Below are 19372 nucleotides of genomic sequence, written 5' to 3'. Positions count from 1 at the left end.
CCAACTTAACTCAGTGACACGCTCTCTAGCAAAAGGAGACAGTCAACTTGTTATGGGAGATTTTATTGCCAAGGTGGGCAATAACAACAATAGTCTACAATCAATCATGGGAATGCAGGGACTTGGCGATAACAGGAAAGACAATGGCGACAGATTGGTTAATTTCTGCGCAAGAAACCGGCTCTTTATTGGAGGCACAAATTCCCCCCCTAAAAATATGCACAAATATACACGGGAATCAGCAGATGGAAGCAACCGCAGCAATCAAATCGACCACGAACTTATCAACAAAATCTTTTTTGGTTCGCTGATGGATGTGAAAACTAGATGAGGAGCCGACATCGATATCGAATAGTCAATCCTTTGGAAGCCGGGTGTACGTACCGGATTGACCCGATGGATTCTTTCCGCCTCCGTGTACAACACACTGCTACAACAACAACAGCATGCTTTTAGGGGCCACTCTACGTCTACACCCAGCCGTAGTGAAAATGACTCAAACAAAAAGCACAAAGTCCAACCTCTTAAACCTAAAAGAACCCGAATACAAGGCGCATACGGAGAAGCTGCAAAATAACACCCATACATGGGCCGACATAACAGCAGCATGTACGGAGAAGGCCACCTCTATCATATCCATTGCTTGACGATCCCAACATAGCGCCTCCGCCTCGCTGGTCAAGCTCCTTGTTCGCGCGCTTCTTGCATTTTACGACGAGGCTCAATGACAAAGTCCCGCCCGTGATATTAAAATCGTTGTGGAAGATTTTAATGAGAAGATCTTTGGTCCAACAGTCGGAAAGTTTAGCCTCCACAAAATAACGTCCGGTAATGGGTTGAGGCTGATAGATTTCGCTGCGGCAAAAAACATGGTGGTTAGTTGCACCAGATTTCAACATCAAAACATTCACAAAGCCACATGGCTGCCACCCGATCAAAACACGAGGAATCCGGCACGGGATAGCTGTGACTCCGGATATTCTACCAAAGAATTAAACATCAAACCGATGGCTTTGGTGCAGAAGGAAATCTGGTAACTGACACAGATAGCATGCTGAGAATATGGAAAACACATTTTACTCAACTGCTAGTATCCGACGTTGGCGGCGAAGTGGATACCACAGAACCAATCCCAGATGATGGTATAGAATGTTTACCTCCTAGTCAGAATGAAGTCCAAGTAGCAGTGACCCGACTGAAGAACGACAAAGCAGCAGGCGCCGACGGGTTACCCGCTGAATATTTAAGACCGGAGGCGACACGCTGGTAAGGCGTATGCATCAGCTTGTCTGCGCGATCTGGCTAGAAGAATGCATACCCAATGATTGGAACCTCAGCATACTATGTCCCGTACGAAAGAAATTAGACAAGACGGAATGTGCCAACTACAGAGGAACAAGTCTCCTCCCCATCGCATACACGATACTCTCGAGCGTATTGTGTGAAAAATTAAAACCTAAACCCAATGAGATAATTGGGCCCTATCCATGCCGCTTTAGACCTGGTTAATCAATTCTAGACCAGACATTCACACAGCGCTAAATCCTGGAAGATCCTAGAAGGACAAATCAGCACCTACCATCTCTTTGTTGATTACAAAGCCGCTTTTGATACCTCTTTACGTTCAAAGGTACTTCGAGCCATGTCTGAGTTTGGTATCCCTGCTCAGAGTATTTGAGTGAAAGATTCTTCGTAAAATATATTGACCAGTTTGCGTTAATGGAGAATATAGGCAACGTAAGAACCACGAGCTGTATGACGACGATAGCATAGTTACGCGTTTCAAAATACAACGGCTGCGTTGGCTAGTTCATGTTGTCAGAATGGAAGTCGTTTTTAAGGCAAACACGGTGGTACACGCAAACCGGGACGACCAAAAGCCCGATGGAAAGATCAAGTGGTGCGAGACACCTCGAAATTTGGTGTCATATTGGGTTGCCCAAAAAGTAATTGCGGATTTTTTAAAAGAAAGTAAATGCATTTTTAATGAAACTTAAAATGAACTTTAATCGAATATACTTTTTTTACACTTTTTTTCTAAAGCAAGCTAAAAGTAACAGCTGATAACTGACAGAAGAAAGAATGCAATTACAGAGTCACAAGCTGTGAAAAATTTTGTCAACGTCGACTATATGAAAAATCCGCAATTACTTTTTGGGCAACCCAATAGTTTGTAGAAGCAGCGCAGAAGATCGAGGCGCTTGGAAGGCTATTTTGAGTTCGGCTAATGGGACAAACGTTCTGTCGTAGCTAATTAAAGTAAATGAAAAGTGATTGTTGTTGTAAAATTGCAAATTTTGCCCATGAACATTCCACTAGGGAACAGGGGCAAACTTCTCACATATCAATGAGTGCAGTACGATTCAAGTTTAAGCTCAATGATAGGGGACCTCCTTTTTATAGCCGAGTCCGAACGGGGTGCCGCATTGCGACACCTCTTTTACATGGCATAGTACCTCACAAATGTTGCCAGCATTAGGAGGGGAAACCATCGCTGAAAATTTTTTCTGATGGTCTCGCCGGGATTCTAACCCTGCGCTACGGTGGCCTCCTTGTTGTGGCAGTGTGTTTTGTGTGGCAATTAGGCGGCAGCCCTTGCCGATAAAGAACTCCATCGGGTCAATCCGACACGAACAACCGTCTGCCATGGTATTGATATATATTTTGCCATAAGGTTATGGCAAATGGCATTTACTATTGGTTTGCCCAAAAAGTAATTGCGGATTTTTTAAAAAAAATTAAATGCATTTTTAATAAAACTTAGAATGAACTTTAATCAAATATATAATTGTCATTTTGTTCGATAACCTTTTGCCATCTTCCTGGCAAATTTAATATTCCACGCTCATAGAACTTCTGGCCTTTATCTGCAAAAAACTGAACCAAGTGCGATTTTATAGCCTCATCATTGCCGAAAGTTTTACCATTTAAGGAGTTCTGCAAAGATCGAAATTAAAGGTAGTCTGATGGTGCAAGGTCAGGGCTATATGGTGGATGCATCAAAAGTTCCCAGCCAAGCTCACTCAGTTTTTGGCGAGTGACCAAAAATATGTGCGGTCTAGAGTTGTCCTGGTGGAATATGACACCTTTACAATTGACCAATTCTGGTCGCTTCTCCTTGATGGCTGTATTCAATTTGTCCAATTGTTGACAGTAAACATCCGAATTAATCGTTTGGTTCCTTGGAAGCAGCTCAAAATATACCACACCCTTCCAATCCCACCAAACAGACAGCATAACCTTCTTTTGGTGGATATCAGCCTTTGAAGTGGGTTGAGCTGGTTCACCATGCTTGGACCATGATCGTTTTCGACTAACGTTGTTGTAAAAAATCCATTTTTCATCTCCAGTTATGATTCGTTTTAAAAACGGATCGAATTCATTGCGTTTAAGGTGCATATCACAAGCGTTGATTCTCCGGTTTGTTAAATGAATTTCTTTCAATACATGTGGTACCCATATTAAAATTGACGCCAAACAAACAAATGTAAACAACATTTCGCGCAAAATTTTTTCTAAAGCAAGCTAAAAGTAACAGCTGATAACTGACAGAAGAAAGAATGCAATTACAGAGTCACAAGCTGTTGAAAAAATTTGTCAACGCCGACTATATTACCGACAATTACTTTTTGGGCAACCCATATATAGCAAGGTAATGCTTTAACATTCATTACCTTACATAAGTTATACTTACTTTATAAGTTTTAAGTGGGAAGAAAGATGAAACAAAGTGGTAATTTAAATATATTTCAAATATAGATATATATTTTTATTCTTTTCTTTCGTTTTGTTTGTTTGTTTTTGTTTTTGGGTTTGTTTTTTTTTTTTTTTTAATATAGACTCATCATATAATATGTATGTATATAATAATAATAATATTCTTGTTTATCTGCTTGTTCTTGTTTTTTATCTGCATGTTTCTTTTTATACAACTTACTTTGTATTTATAATAATTAATAAGTTGTTTTTGGGGTTTTTTTTGTTTTGTTTTTAGAAATGTCTTTGTTTTTTTTTTTTACTTTTTCATTTTAAGGAAATCTTTAAGGTTTTTTCTTCTGTTCTTTGGGGTTTTGTTTTATTTTTTTGTGAAAATTTATAGAGTTTTAAATTCTAGAGTAAATTTTAAATGTACCAGTTTTGTTTTGTTTTATAAATTGGAGTAATTTTTGTTTTTCTGTTATTTTTCTTTTATAGTTTAAATATAAAAACATTGTTATACTATAGAGTTCTAGTTCTATATATATATATATATGGGTGTATATATATATATAGATGCATATATATCGTTCTCTGTTCCATAATACCATCATTATTCCTTAATCTGTATCTTCCTGCTACTTTACACAAACCTTATCTGTTTTGTTGTTGTTTTTGTTTGTTGTTTTAAACGTGCACCATTTCAATTACAAATTACATTTAACATACATAAATTTTCAATATTTCATATGATGGGGGGCCTTGTGTTTAGACTAAATTTTTTTTAGTTTTAAACTCTAACAATCTCTTTATTTCTCTCTCACAACATTCAAAAAAAAAAATATATAAATATATATATAAAATAAATACAAATATGTCGTTCTGTTGGTTTTTGTTATACAAAATTGTTTACATGGCCAAAGAAAAACAAAAAAAAAAAAAAAACAACACAGACTGGCTATATGGCACCCATCGCCGATCGATAACAGCTTAAGTTATACCCGCAATGTCATGGGTGGGGTTTAAACCCATACCCACTTCTTCAAGCTAACCTCAACAATTTTATATATAACCACCGGTATTCACTAAACTTAATGTAGCTTTGAAATATTGGGTTGCCCAAAAAGTCATTGCGGATTTTTCATATATATTCGGCGTTGACTCTGTAATTGCATTCTTTCTTCTGTCAGTTATCAGCTGTTACTTTAAGCTTGCTTTAGAAATAAAGTGTAAAAAATATATCTGATTAAAGTTCATTCTAAGTTTTATTAAAAATGCATTTACTTTCTTTTAAAAAATCCGCAATTACTTTTTGGGCAACCCAATAGGTTTATTTCATAGATTTCCTTTATAGAACTGTGAAATAAACCTATTTTAAGGCTTCATTTAATTTTGTGAATACTACCGAACAAGTATATTAATTTTGAATTAGAGTCAAACCACATCTTGTATTCATTCGCCAAGGATCTGAGCAGCCGACGCCTTTGAAAAGTAGTAAAAGACTATGCCAAAATCGATCCGGCAATAAGCTTTGATAAAATCAAGTTTTTAGAATCAGTTATCGATACGCCAACAAAATTTCAACCAACGCTAAAGAACGAACCAAAACAAAACAGTGAGATTCGTGACGAGGAATCACTAAAGGACAAACTGAAGAACAAGCCGAAAAACACAGAACGACAAGCCCACACCCACCACAGTGGGTACCTTTTATCCGCTTCGCTTTCACTCCGGCAAAAATTTTTCCGCTTCGGCAATTTTTTTTCGCGCCGCTCCGCTCCCGCTCCTTTACAATTAAATTGACTATTTTTCACAGCTTCATAGATCAAGAGATATACATATCATTTTTGCCCTTACGATTACAACATCAAGCTATATTTAACTTCTTTTATATATATTCTTTGATCGCCGTCTATATCGGCCTATATCTTTATAAAGTCCCCATATAAACCAATCTCCCGAATTGACTTCTTGAGCCTCTAGAGGGCGCGATTATCATCCGATTTGGCTAAAATTTTGCAAATATGTTTCTTTCATGACCAATCGGTTCATAACCGTATACAGCTTCCATATAAACCGATCTCCCGATTGTATTGCCTGAGTCTCTTGAGGTCTCTTATACGTTTTGGCTGAAAATTTGGATAAGTTCTCCTACGACCTCCAATTGCAGTCCATAAACTGATAAAACTCACATACAATCCGTACTTAAGATTTTACTTCCTAAGCCTCTAGAGGGCGCAGTTGATTGATCCTTTTTAGTTTCTGCCTTTAAGAGAAACCGTGCAAGAACCTGATAAATGCAATCAATGGTGGATGGCATACAAAATTCGGCCCGACCCAACTTATCACGCTTTGACTTCTTTTGACTTTGAGATGAAACCTTTTAAAATTGGTAGAAATCGCTTTCGTTTTCGATAATGATTTAATGAAAGTTCACCCTAGAGTTATCTCGTCTTATTAATCTTATTTATACCCACCACCATAGGACGGGGGTTTACTAATATAGTTATTCCGTTTGCAAAACCTCGAAATATTGATCTACGATCCCATTAAGTATTGGGTTGCCCAAAAAGTAATTGCGGATTTTTCATATAGTCGGCGTTGACAAATTTTTTCACAGCTTGTGACTCTGTAATTGCATTCTTTCTTCTGTCAGTTATCAGATATTACTTTTAGCTTGCTTTAGAAAAAAGTGTAAAAAAAGTATATCTGATTAAAGTTCATTTTAAGTTTTATTAAAAATGCATTTACTTTCTTTTAAAAAATCCGCAATTACTTTTTGGGCAACCCAATATATATATTCTTGATCGTCTCGACATTCTGAGTCGATCTAGCCATGCCTGACCCTTTGTGTGTCGAAATCGCGATAGCGGTAGAACGCGTAAAGCTAGCCGCCTGAAATTTTGCAAAGATAATAAATAAAGATGTAGGTCTTTGGGGATTGCAAATGGTCCAAATCGGTTCAGATATGGATATAGCTCCCATATAAACCGATCTCCCGATTTGATTTCTACAGCTCCTGGAAGTCGCAACTGTTGTCCGATTTGGTTGAGATTTTTCATGTAGTGTTCTGTTTTGGCTTGCAACAACTGTGCAAAGTACGGTCCAAATCGGTCAAGAACCTGATATAGCTCCCATATAAATCGATCTTCCGATTTGACTTCTTGAGCCCCTGGAAGCCTCAGTTTTCATTCGATTTGGCTAAAATTTGGCATGTGGTGTTCTGTTATGACTTCAAACATATGTGCCAAGTAGGGTTCAAATCGGTCTATAATCTGATATAGCTCCCATTTGAACCGATCTCCAGATTTGACTTCTTGAGCCCTTAGAATCCGAAATTTTTGTCCGATTGGCCTCGGCCAATTTTTATTGAAATAGGTTCAGATTTGGATATAGTTCCCCCTATAGTTTTCAAACTACAGCTCAATAATTCAACTTCAGATAATATCTTTATATGGAAGCTATATCTAAATCTGATCCGATTTTAATAAAAATTGGCAGCGGCTTTCAGATGGGTAATACAAAATTCCATACCGAATTTAATGCATATCCGTCCAAAATTATTGTAAATACGTTGTTTTAAGTGTAAATCGGGCGAATTATATATATATATACATGGGAGCTATATCTAAATCCGAACCGATTTTTTCCAAAATTGATAACGTTAGTTTTTGGGCTTAGAAAGTGATATGTGCAAATTTTCTTGATAATTGGATAATAAATGTCATCCTTAATTACAAAAAACAACAGACTGACTATCACCACAAGGGTAACCTTGCACGTTTTTAGGGACATTCGTTTCATTATCTCGAATTCAGTACTACTAACGTTCTTCGATATTGAACATAATCACTCAAATCAACGGAATTTGATTTGGACAAAGTGCCGGTGCCCCCCTCCCAGCCTCAAAACTCCATCTAAACGGTTCATAAATACCAACCATGGCAGTATGGGGCTCAAATTAAAGGCCAATTCCATGGGCAAATGGCTTTAGCCGTTTCAGAGATATGGGTCACCGAATTCCCCAAAGTCGCCAAATAGCCAAAAAAATTGAGATTTTCAAAACTTTGAGGCCACAGTACCACGTGTTAACATCTTCCAATTGTGCTCAAATTTTGGGAATTTTAAAATCTAACAAAATGAAACATTGTAGGTGGGTGCCGCCAAAAAGAAAAATTAAAACCACCGTAGTGTACATGTGACGATACACCCTTATTTTCACCAATACTATTACAATGACCACGCATCATGATGTACCATGTAAACTGGCCATTACTTGTTTTTATTTTTTTTTTTTAGTTTTCTTCTCGGCAGAGCTGCTGGCTTTGAAAAACATAAAATAATGAACAATACATTAAACAATGACCTCGCATCATGATGTATCATGTAAACTGGCCATTACAAAGCTGCTTGCTTTGAAGAAAAATAAAATATTGAACGACATCTATAAGCTTAACATTGCTGTAAATTTTTGAGAGAATTATATTCCTCTTATAATTCTATCCTCTTTGGCTTAGCATTCTGAAATGATCCAAGATTTCTGACATTTTATAACTTTTTTTTGTATAAACCAATTTGTGTTGTTTTTCTTTTCAAATAGCCATGTATGGAATTGAAGCGCAGTTAATTTTACTGCAATTAAAAAATACTTTTTTTCTTACTAAGTAAAACTGAGCACCTTTCTTTTAGGTTCTTCTTATCATATATATCCTTGCCTTAGCCATATCTAACTTAACTAAAATTCTCATTCATAGGCTGTTTTTTTTTTATTAAATTTCATTCGTATCAAAATTTTTTGGGGTATCATTTCCTTTTTTATATGTTCATTTTTATTTTTTTGTTTTATAATAAGCATTTTTATTTCAGCATTGAATTATTTACATTGAAAAACTGAAAAAAGAAATTTGTATTTAAAAGAAAACTTTACAGTTAATATAAACTACTATATGTTGCTGGGCATTGTGATGTATGCCTTATAGTAGTTATATTACAACAAATATATAGCATATGTAGTTATTATTAGGGATTTTGTTTATAAGTAGACTCCCGAGGGGATCTCTGCCCAGAAGATTGGTTGGTTGGTTGCTTGCAGATAACTAACCATATTTGCCTGAAGACATGCGCAGAATTTTTGTTTTATTTATAACATTTCTTGATGGTTTTTTTTTGTTTCTTTTCATATTGCTATACGTGTTTTGCAAAGAGTTTCCGGTACATTTTTTGTTGTGGTTTAAATATTTTTTTTTGTTTGGTAATTATTTTTTTTTTGTTTGAACGTCCAATCAGGTATCGGTTATTTCTCAAAAGAAAACCTATTTGTGTTTTTCTTTAATTTTTGTAGGGATTTTTTTTTTATGAAGAAGAGAGCTTTAGCCTTTGGTTTTGCGTTTTCCTCTGCCTCTTATGTTACATTTGTTTTGTTTTTCATCATTGATAGCAGCCATTACATTAATGTCGTTATTATTATTCTTGTTATATATTTTATAATTTGTTTTTTTTTTCATTAAGTTTTAAACAAAGAAAAGTGAAAAAAGAATAACGTTTTCGCATTTAATGGCAGTGTTTATCCATATTTTTATAACCTTTTTCTTGTTTTTAATAAATATTTTAAAACTTTATTTGAAGTTTTCTTTTTTTTCTATTTTTGTTTTTTTTTTTCAAAGTTATTTCGTGTAAGATCGTATTTTGAGGTTTACTATTTTCCATTTTCTCGAGTTTTTTTAAATATTTTTGTATGTTTGTTATATGTAATTGGTAAAAGTTCTATTACGGATTGTTGTAAGTTCTCTACGTTACGTTAGATTTACACTGTTGTTATTCATAATTGTATATATTTTTTTGTATCAGAAAAAAAAGAGACAAAATTATTTCTATTTTATTTGTTTTTTAAAGTTTTGTGGTTTTTAAGTTCCCCTCAAGAAAAAAATTACGTATTTTTTTTATAGATTTACTTATGGATTCAACATTGTCTAATCTTGAAGCATACTTTACTGACAATGTGATTGTTTTTCCTTTGAAAAATAATTTTTCTATTGTTTGAAATAAAACGGAGGGTTTGAAAACAAAATGCTTTTTGTTAATATTTTTTTTTTTTTGGTTTACCAATTTTTATAGTCTGGTTTCCCAATAAAATAAGTGTGCGTTTTTCCTTCACCATTTTAAATAGAATTCTAACTAAAGATCGTTATTAAGTACGTGTTTCACAATGCAAATCAGTATTTTTTCACGATTACTTCTTTTTTGGATAATAAACTTTTAAACAAAAGTATGATAATTGAATTCAGTAGAACGTTTCCTCATTATTTGTGAAGCAATGTTATTAAAATAGTTATGTTGTAAACAAGAATCGATTTTCCTTATGAAACACGAACTTAGTACCAACCTTAACACAAAACAAAAATCCTCAATTTTTTATCTGTATGGAAAAATTTGTTTTCACTTTAATGTTAGTATGGATAATAATGCTTTATTGGCAGTGTAGTGAAGTGCATATGAAAATAAAGCCACAAAAAAGAAGAGAGAACTTGTGAGCCATGAATAAGCAGCAAAGGTGTGTGTCATTACTCTATCCTTAATATAAAAAATATATATCAATCACTTGCAACATTTTTATAAAAGTTCTGAAAATGTTTCTCCCTACATAACAGTTGATTTTTGATTTCAATAAAAAATAAAAAAAAATACAATATTTTTAAAGTAATCAATTGCAAGATTACTTTCAATAAACCGGATATTTCTTAAAAACGGGGTTTGTCCTTGCAAATGCAAATTTACCCATGAACATTCCATTTAGCGACAGCTCTGTGGGAAGAAGTTTTTACATGGCAAAGTGCCTCACAAATGTCGCCAGCATGACGATAGGGATAACCTCCGCTGAAAAATTTTCTGATGTTTCTGCCAGGATTCGAACCCAGGCGTTCAGCGTCATAGGCGGACATGTTAACCTCTGCGCTACGGTGGCCTAAATAAACCTTAGAGTTCATCTAAATAAATAAACCTTAGGATGAAAGTCGAACAGCATATCATTTTGATACCCTCCACCATAGGATGGGGGGTATACTAATTTCGTCATTCCGTTTGTAACACCTAGAAATATGCGTCTAAGACCCCTAAAGTATATATATTCTTGATCGTCATGACATTTTAAGTCAATCTAGTCATGTCTGTCCGTCCGTCTGTCGAAAGCATTCTAACTTTCGAAGGTGTAAAGCTAGGAGCTTCAAATTTTACACAAATACTTCTTATTAGTGTAGGTCAGTTGGGATAGTAAATGGGAAAAATCGGTTCATGTTTTTATATAGCTGCTATATAAACCGATTTTGGGTCATAATTTCTTGAGCCACTAGAGGGCGCAATTTGGTTGAAATTTTGCATGAAGTTTTCTGGTATGGCTCCCAACAACTATGCCAAGTATAGTCTAAATCAGTCCATAACGTGATATAGCCGCCATATAAACCGATCTCCCAATTAGACTTCTTAAGCTTCTAGAGGGCACAATTCTTATTCAATTTGGTTGAAATTTTGCATATGTCGTTTTGGCATGACCTCCAACAAAGAGCCAAGTATGGTTTAAATCTATTGATAATCTGATGTAGCTGCCATATAAGCCGATCTCCCGATTAAACTTCTTGAGCTTTTAGAGGGCGCAATTCTTATCCAATTTGGTTGAAATTTTGCATATGTCGCTTTGGTATGACCTCCAACAAAGTGCCAAGTATGGTCTAAATCGGTTGATAATCTGATGTAGCCCAGATTAGATTTCTTGAGCTTGTAGGGGGCGCAATTCTCATCCAATTTGGTGGAAATTTTCCATATGTTAATTTGGCATGACTTTTAAAAACAGTGCCAAGTATGGTCTAAATCAGTCTATAACCTGATATAGCTGCCATATAAACCGGTCTCCAGATTAGACTTACTGAGCTTCTAGAGGGCGCATTTCTTATCCAATTTGGTTGACATTTTGCCTATATAGTTAGGAATGACTTCCAACAACAGTTCCAAGTACGGTATAAATCGATTGATAATTTGATGCAGCTGCCATATAAACCGATCTCCCAATTTGACACTATGAGCCGCTGGAGGGCGCAGACATACTAATCTCTGCGCTACGGTTTGCATTGTATAGTACTTAAATAAAACATCAGTTATTGCTTAGAAAAATCTCGAAGACAGCTCATAAACACGGATGCCAACTTAGTGCTTTTCGCATTAGATTTGGTGCTTTTTAGGTCACCAAAACCCCGAAAAAGTAACACTTAGTGCAAAAAGAAAGAAAAGCACTAAGTGGACGCTTTTTGCGTTTTCAGCTAGTGCTTTTTACCCCATTTTGAAGATTTTAGTTTTTGTTGTCACGCTGAGAAGCTTTTCCATGTTGCTTAGAAAAATCTCGAAGACAGCTCATAAACACGGATGCCAACTTAGTGCTTTTCGCATTAGACTTGGTGTTTTTAGGTCACCAAAACCCCGAAAAAGTAACACTTAGAGCCACAAAAAACGTAGTAAGTGGACGCTTTTTGCGCTTTCAGTTAGTGCTTTTTACCATTTTTGAAAATTTTAGTTTTTGCTGTCATGGAAGTTTGAAGAAGTTTGTTCATATTCCTTAGAGAAATGTTCATGGGCAAAATTTGCAAATTTGCTGTCATGCTCTGAAACAGTTTCTTCCCTCTATAGGAATAGAGAAAAGTTTCTTATATTCCTTTATCAATGAATAATGTCCGATCAAAGTTATAGGCCAATGATCGGGGATCATTTCTTGCCGAATCCGAACGGCATGCTGCTTAACCACATCTCTCAGTCTTAAAATGCTGATAACACCACAAATGTGGCCAGCATTTCCCCGTAGAAATGTCTTATAATGCTATAACACCACAAATGTGGTCAGCATTTATGAGAGAAACACCATCACGGAAAACTTTTGCTGAGGCTCTACCCGTGATTTGAATATTGGCTTTTATGGGTTAACCAAATCAACATCAATTCGATGGCGACGCGCCATAATCGTGCATCATTTCGTATATCCGTTGTGATTTTGCAATTGCAAAGTTAAAATTAGGCACTTTTTTGTAAAATTTTCCAAAAAAACAAAAGTTAGTGCCATTTTTCTCTTTTTAAAATTTTTGTTACGCGTTTTGGTGGTAAATTGTTGGCATCACTGCTCAAAAGTCCACATTTTACTTCATGAAGGGTAAAGCAAAAAACAGGTAAAAAATATTTTAAACATTGTACTCACCTTAAAGCTGAATATTCTGTTCAGCTTTTCAGGAGGAATGCTGTCAAACTCCATATAAAAAAACGTCGGCGAAATTTTGGCTAAAAATAGGCGGAAAAGTAGTAATCTGCTTATAGCGGGGAAATGGCAAAAAAACTATCATAGTGGCAACACTTGAAACTATTGCGGGCATCATTGTTGCTTGTATTATTGGTTTCAGTGGTTTGATTTTCTTTATTTATTTGCGAAAAAGTATAAAAAATAGAGAAAATAATAAGGGCTGATAAAGAAACGTGTTTTGGTAGGAAACAAAAACATTTGATTACTGTCAAATTTCGCTCGCGAAACAATTAAAAATTTCAGCGGCTATTCCGAAAGCAGAATAGAATACCAACCCTAAGAGTTAAGGCTTGAATTGTTAAAAAGCTGCCTAACAAAGATGAGTTGTATACGAAATTCACAGAAGATCAGAAGATGTTTTTGAAGCGTACACAGAAATGATAAAATTTCTCAAGTACATAGCATTTTAAAATATTTAGCCAACTCTGTGAAAATTTATTTAAAACAAAACCCCATTTCTTCAGATTGATTGGAATAAGTTAAGGAGTAAAATAGCAAACAAGACCACACAGAACTTAAATATACATACTATTCTTTTAATTTATGTGCCATTCAACTGACTAACAAAAATTCCAAACAACTTAAAATATAAAGCAGGCATCTAATGTTGAAATGCATATGGTAGTGTTTTTTCGTGTAGTCGAGAATGGAGTAACAAACTTAGAAAACAAAAAAAAAAAGAAAAGAAAACACATGGATGGTAATTATTTTTTCATGTAATTATTTTTTTTACTTTGTATATTTGCATTCAGTTTTTCTTTAGGTAAAATAATATTCACACGAGTTTTGTTGCTTGTATTTTGTTTTTCTTTCTCTCTGATATTAAATTAAAAATAAAAGGGTAATAAAACAATAAAACGTAAATTCTAAATAATTAAATCGAAAATAAAAATCATATACATAATTTAGTTAATTATGTATAGTAAGTGGTATCATCGTTATAATCATAATAGTACAATAGTAATGATAATAGTAATCATAATAATATAATAAAACTTGAAAAACGGATCTTAAAAAAGCTGCTTATATAGGTTTCACTTTTGAGTTTTTGTTTTGTTTTTTTTTTTTTTCTATTTCATGTATACATAATTGTGTTTTTATTTCATGAGTTTTATAATTTTTACCAATTATATTTGCTCCATGTATAGTAACAACAAAATCATCATAATTGCATACACAAATGAAAATAATTACTATTGTATTTTTTTTTTATAAACTTAACAATGTTTATCGGAAAAAGACAAATAAGAAAAAACCAACTGTATTAAGTTTTTATCATACCCATTTTTATGCCATGTCAAAAAGCGTCGGATTTTTGGGGTGAAAAAGAAAATTTAGTTTTGTTACTTTTTTATTAAAAAAAATCCTTTGTTTTTTCAGTTTAAATTTATTGCATTTATTGGTATATTGTAATATGCCAAAATATTGATTAATTTTATAGAAATTATCGAATTGAATTATTAGCCATGTTTTATATTCGTTCTATCCCGTGCAAGTCAGACGTAATGAACAGATTTCCAGTGCAAAGTTGTAATCAATGTTGCCACTGAAGAAAATAATTTCCTACCAAAATTTAAGAAAAATCCTACCAAATCCAACCAAGACATAGCAAAAGTTCTACAAGCCAAAAATGCTGTATATGTTTCTATACACCCCACTGAAGATATGGTCATTTTGCCATTCTATTGGCAACACATTAAATTTTACATTTTCAAACATACAAAGTGTATATACTAGATCGTCGTTCTATTTATAGACGATATAGGCAAGTCCGTCCGTCCGTTTATTGAAAGTAGAAAGATGGCCTATATTTTGATAAAGTACCATTTATAACGAAGAAATCTTGAGATCATTTAAGTCGTATATATTTTTGCACCGATTAAAGGCTTTTTTCAAAAATACGCTTTTACTACCCATTTTAGCCGTTACCGTAAGTTGTATACGCCCCTCAACATCTGAGTATGTACCGGATCTGAACATATTTGTATGCAGCTGCCACTTGGCCCTACTTTCCAATTGAAGGCATTGAACAAATAAATTTTGAACGCACAAAAGCCGCATTTCTAAGCCAGAACTTACGAAACTTGAAAGAGATTCCTTAACAGTCGTACCTATTACTGTCATTATTAGAACTTACGCCTATTAGGAAATTTTGAAGCAGTGAGACGCGATGTAACAGTATTTGGCCCCTCAAAATCCATTTTTTTATTCTTCAATCTTATGGTATACACACACAGATATAAATAATTTTGGAAAACAACAACTTTTATCAAAAAACGACGACAAAATTTGTTAATTTTCCAGCAACAATTTATTTTAAATATCAACGACCCAAAGTAAAAATTTATTGTTGCAAAGCACTTTTGCAAGTCAACATATAAAAACAATAATATGTGCATAAGCAAGACAAAAACCGTTTAACCAGCCACTACATGTGCTTTCGGTGTGGTGGTGCTTTTATTTTCTTTGTTCGGCTAGCGCTGCTTGTCTCGTTCGTTTACTGCTTTACTCTCGGTCACTCTCTCTACTATTACTCGAAAATCCAATTTTATTAATTTTGCCACGGCGTGATTTGAGAACTCATGATTTCATGTTCGGTAGTTTTGCACGCATCCTCTAGCCTACCGACATTGCTTTATTCATGATAAAATAACTCATTAAGCATTATTACACAGTAATAAATGTCTCAATAAAATTCAATTTAAAAAAATATAAGAACCAATTTTAAAAAAATTTTCTAAAATTAGTCTAAAGAAAAAATAAATCATTTTTGACCGGCGGGTTTATTGCTCCGACTAGAACAAGTTTTTCCATTGTATGAGGGTTGCCTTTTATATTTCGGAATAGTACAACCCTTGTATTGCAATCTGCCTACTGACAGCTCTATCGTAAAGCTTGACATTTTTGAGGTTATACGTACTCTGAACGTTTTGACATAAGAGCGCTATTTTTGTTGTTTACAGTAACTTCAAAGATTCATCTCACTCAAAAAATTAAATTAAATCGTGAACATTTTCGTGAGATTGTTTTTTAAACTTTAGACGAGGCTTAACTCAACAACAGTGCATCGATGAATTCAATTCATTTTTTGGCGATGAAGCTTCAACAAGGACCAGTGTTTATCAATGGTATGGTGAATTCTACCGAGGTCGTAGTTCATTTCAAGACGAATTTCGTGATATTGCAAGATCGTCATGTGAACTATCGTGAGATTGAGACAACCTTAGGCATTAGTGTACGTTCATACGTTCAGTATAGCATGACCATTTGACCGTCAAAAAAATTTGTTCGGGTTGTTTGCTCAAAAAAAGGCTCATGTCGATTGGTCTAAAGAAATGCTCCAAAATTAGGAAATAACTGCATTTTTTAGCTCTCCAATTATCGATTTGATGAGTCATCCGCCTTATAGTCCTGACCAGTGTTGCCACTCAAGAGATTTATTATCTACCAAACCCGACCAAAACCTACCAAATTTTCTACTATATGTTATATGAATTTATACCCACCACCGAAGAATTGGTCTTTTGACATTCCATTTGGAATACAACACATTACACATTTTCAAGGCTACAGAGTACCAGATCGTCCTTATTCATAAAGGATATTGACATTTACGTCTGTCTGTTGGTTGAATTCATTCTACACCCTTCAATTTAAAGATGGCCGATAACTTGGTATAGCACCCTCTATGCCGATCTCCCTATAAGAAATCTTAAATTCATAAAGTCGTATTTTTGCCCAGATTTTAATGAGCAACAGTGCCGAGTTTGGATAAAGCGATCTACCGATTCAAGTGTTGGAATCCAGAAATGCGCTTTTACTTCCCATTTTCGTCGTTACAGCGAGATGCGTGCATCCCTCAACTTTTAAGTATAGATAAGATTTAACCATATTTGTATGAATCTGCCACATACCACTGTTTTCTGATTGAACGCACAAAAGCCGCATTTCCTCTCCAGGATTTTTGAAGTATGGAAGATATCCCTTAACACTCGTACCAGTGGTCAATAACAAAACTTACGCTCTTTTTCTTGAAATTTGAAGCAATGATACTTGTAAAACCCTTGGCCCCTCGTTATCCTTGGCTTAATTCTGCACTTTTAACGAATACATAGAAACGACACGAAGTGAATTAATTTTAAGTCATCCCCGGCGATTTTTTTGATAATTAACTTGGTATTTATATGTTGGAAAAACCTACTAAAAATTGAGGTCGGCCTACCAAACTACCAAGTGGATAAAAACCTACCAATTTTGGTAGGAACCTACTATAGACGGCAACACTGGTCCTGGCACCAAATGACTTCTTTTTATTCCCGTACGTAAAAAATAGAATCGAAGGTCAACGTTTTTCGACAACTGAAGAAGCGGTTGATACGTTCAGAATGCATGTTTTGGAGATACCTCAATCAGAGTCGGAAAACTGCTTCGGCAATTGGTTCAAGCGCATGCAAAAGTGGATAGATCTTAATGGGGAATATTGTAAAAAACAATAAAGCGATTTTCAATGATTAATATTTGTTTTTGTGTTCTCTAATTCTGAAATATAAAAGGCAACCCTCGTACATATTTTTTAAATGATATGCGTCTAACAACCTCAATCGCTATCAGCTTCACTCAGAGAACATAGGTTCATTGTGTTGTCCCCGAAGAAGATTCAAAAAAGCGAAGATAAGGAGCCAACATGCATGACAATAATGGCGGCCAGACGGGCTGGAGAAGTTCCCTGCAATCTGCCCACTGTAGTCAAGAATGGCGAAATGACTATGTGCCTGGAAATAATTTAGACAGGCAAAAAGTTGTTCTTTTAGCCAAAAACCTGCGCAATTTCAGAGCATTGCTAGGTGCTCAATCGTCTATTACTCCCCCACATCCCCAAAAATCAAAAAAAAAAATCAAAAATAAGTCCGCCAAGGCTTCAGCGCGACGTCAAAGTCCTGAAATTGCATTAGCTTGTAGTGAAAGCGGTAGCTCCACCATATCTAGAAGTGGTCCCTTGAACACACCTAGTTACCTCATAGTGGTGCATAGCACCATCTTTATCTTTCGGGGGTTTACGTTGAGCCCATAAGCCAATCTTGGCAGCACTCTGAACGGCCATACACCAAGTTTAAAACGTCTTCCTCGTAACCAACAAAATTTAACCCCTTCGTTTTCAAATGACCGAATAGTAATACAAATGTCAAAAAAAGAATCTGCGCAAAGTCTCAGCACAATATCTGCATTTTTAAAGACTGTACTGTCATCAGACTGATGCACGGACGGACATGGCTAGATCGTCTTAGATTTTTACGCTGATCCAGAATATATATACTTTATAGGGTCGGAAATAGATATTTCGGAATTAAAAAATGAATATACCCATGAATATATAAAAACGGCGCTTGCAAGTAAAGCCTATTACTGACTTCATTCGCACCGAAAATGCCAATTAAATTTTTCAAAAATTCGAAGGACAACGCACAACAACAGCATTGGAGCAGAGTTCTTTGGTGCCCATTTCAATTGAAGCGAAGTTTATACTGACGCAGCGACATGTGTTCGCACTCACTTCGTGACCATTTTTTAATGCTTTTTAAAAGTTGTTCGGCCGAAAAGTCGAAGTCAGTACTTGACTTATAGATCTTAGTACCACAGTTTTCACTGAAGTGAGTGGAGGCCCTTACAACATAGCTATAGAGAAATTTATCTGAAAAATTTCTGAAACTTATGAGTCTAAATCAAATACCCAATCAAACTGTCAAGAGTAAGCGTTCAGTCGTTTTACATTCATTTCATATGGAAATCTCATGCCACTGGCATGTTGTTTCACATATAATATGTATGTGAACAAATTGACGCCGACTCTTAACTCTTTGATTGGGTTTAGACTCTGAATATCAGATTTATTTCGTCGTTGTTCAATCAACTGTAAGTTGTCGCCGTATGTTTACGACAGCCATTTACACACACGACCTAGACCGCTAACTTTTTTCCCTTTTGGCTCTCCAACGTTCGCCAATTTTCTGAAAATCAGCTGTTTTCAATGAATTGGTGAACGAATCGAGTGACAAAAAAAGGAAGTAGTCTAAGCCGACAGTTATTATTATTGACCAAAAGTTGTACGTTTTATGTCTAATGTCGGGAGAATAAAGGCTGCAAGTTACTATCACTACAACGGCTGTCAGGACGTCAGAGAAGTAGAGGTGGCAAAATATCGTCTGCATATCGATTGATATTTGTCTGCATATCGATTGATATTTTTTCTATCGATACTACCGGAAAAGTTAAATGTTTTGCTAAATTGAAAAAATAAGCAATCCGACACTGAGTGTATGCTTTAAGAAATATTGCGTCTATAGAGGGCGC

The sequence above is a fragment of the Stomoxys calcitrans genome, chromosome 5, assembly GCF_963082655.1.
Source record: "Stomoxys calcitrans chromosome 5, idStoCalc2.1, whole genome shotgun sequence".
NCBI lineage: Eukaryota > Metazoa > Arthropoda > Insecta > Diptera > Muscidae > Stomoxys > Stomoxys calcitrans.
Note: the sequence above shows the minus strand (reverse complement) of the source record.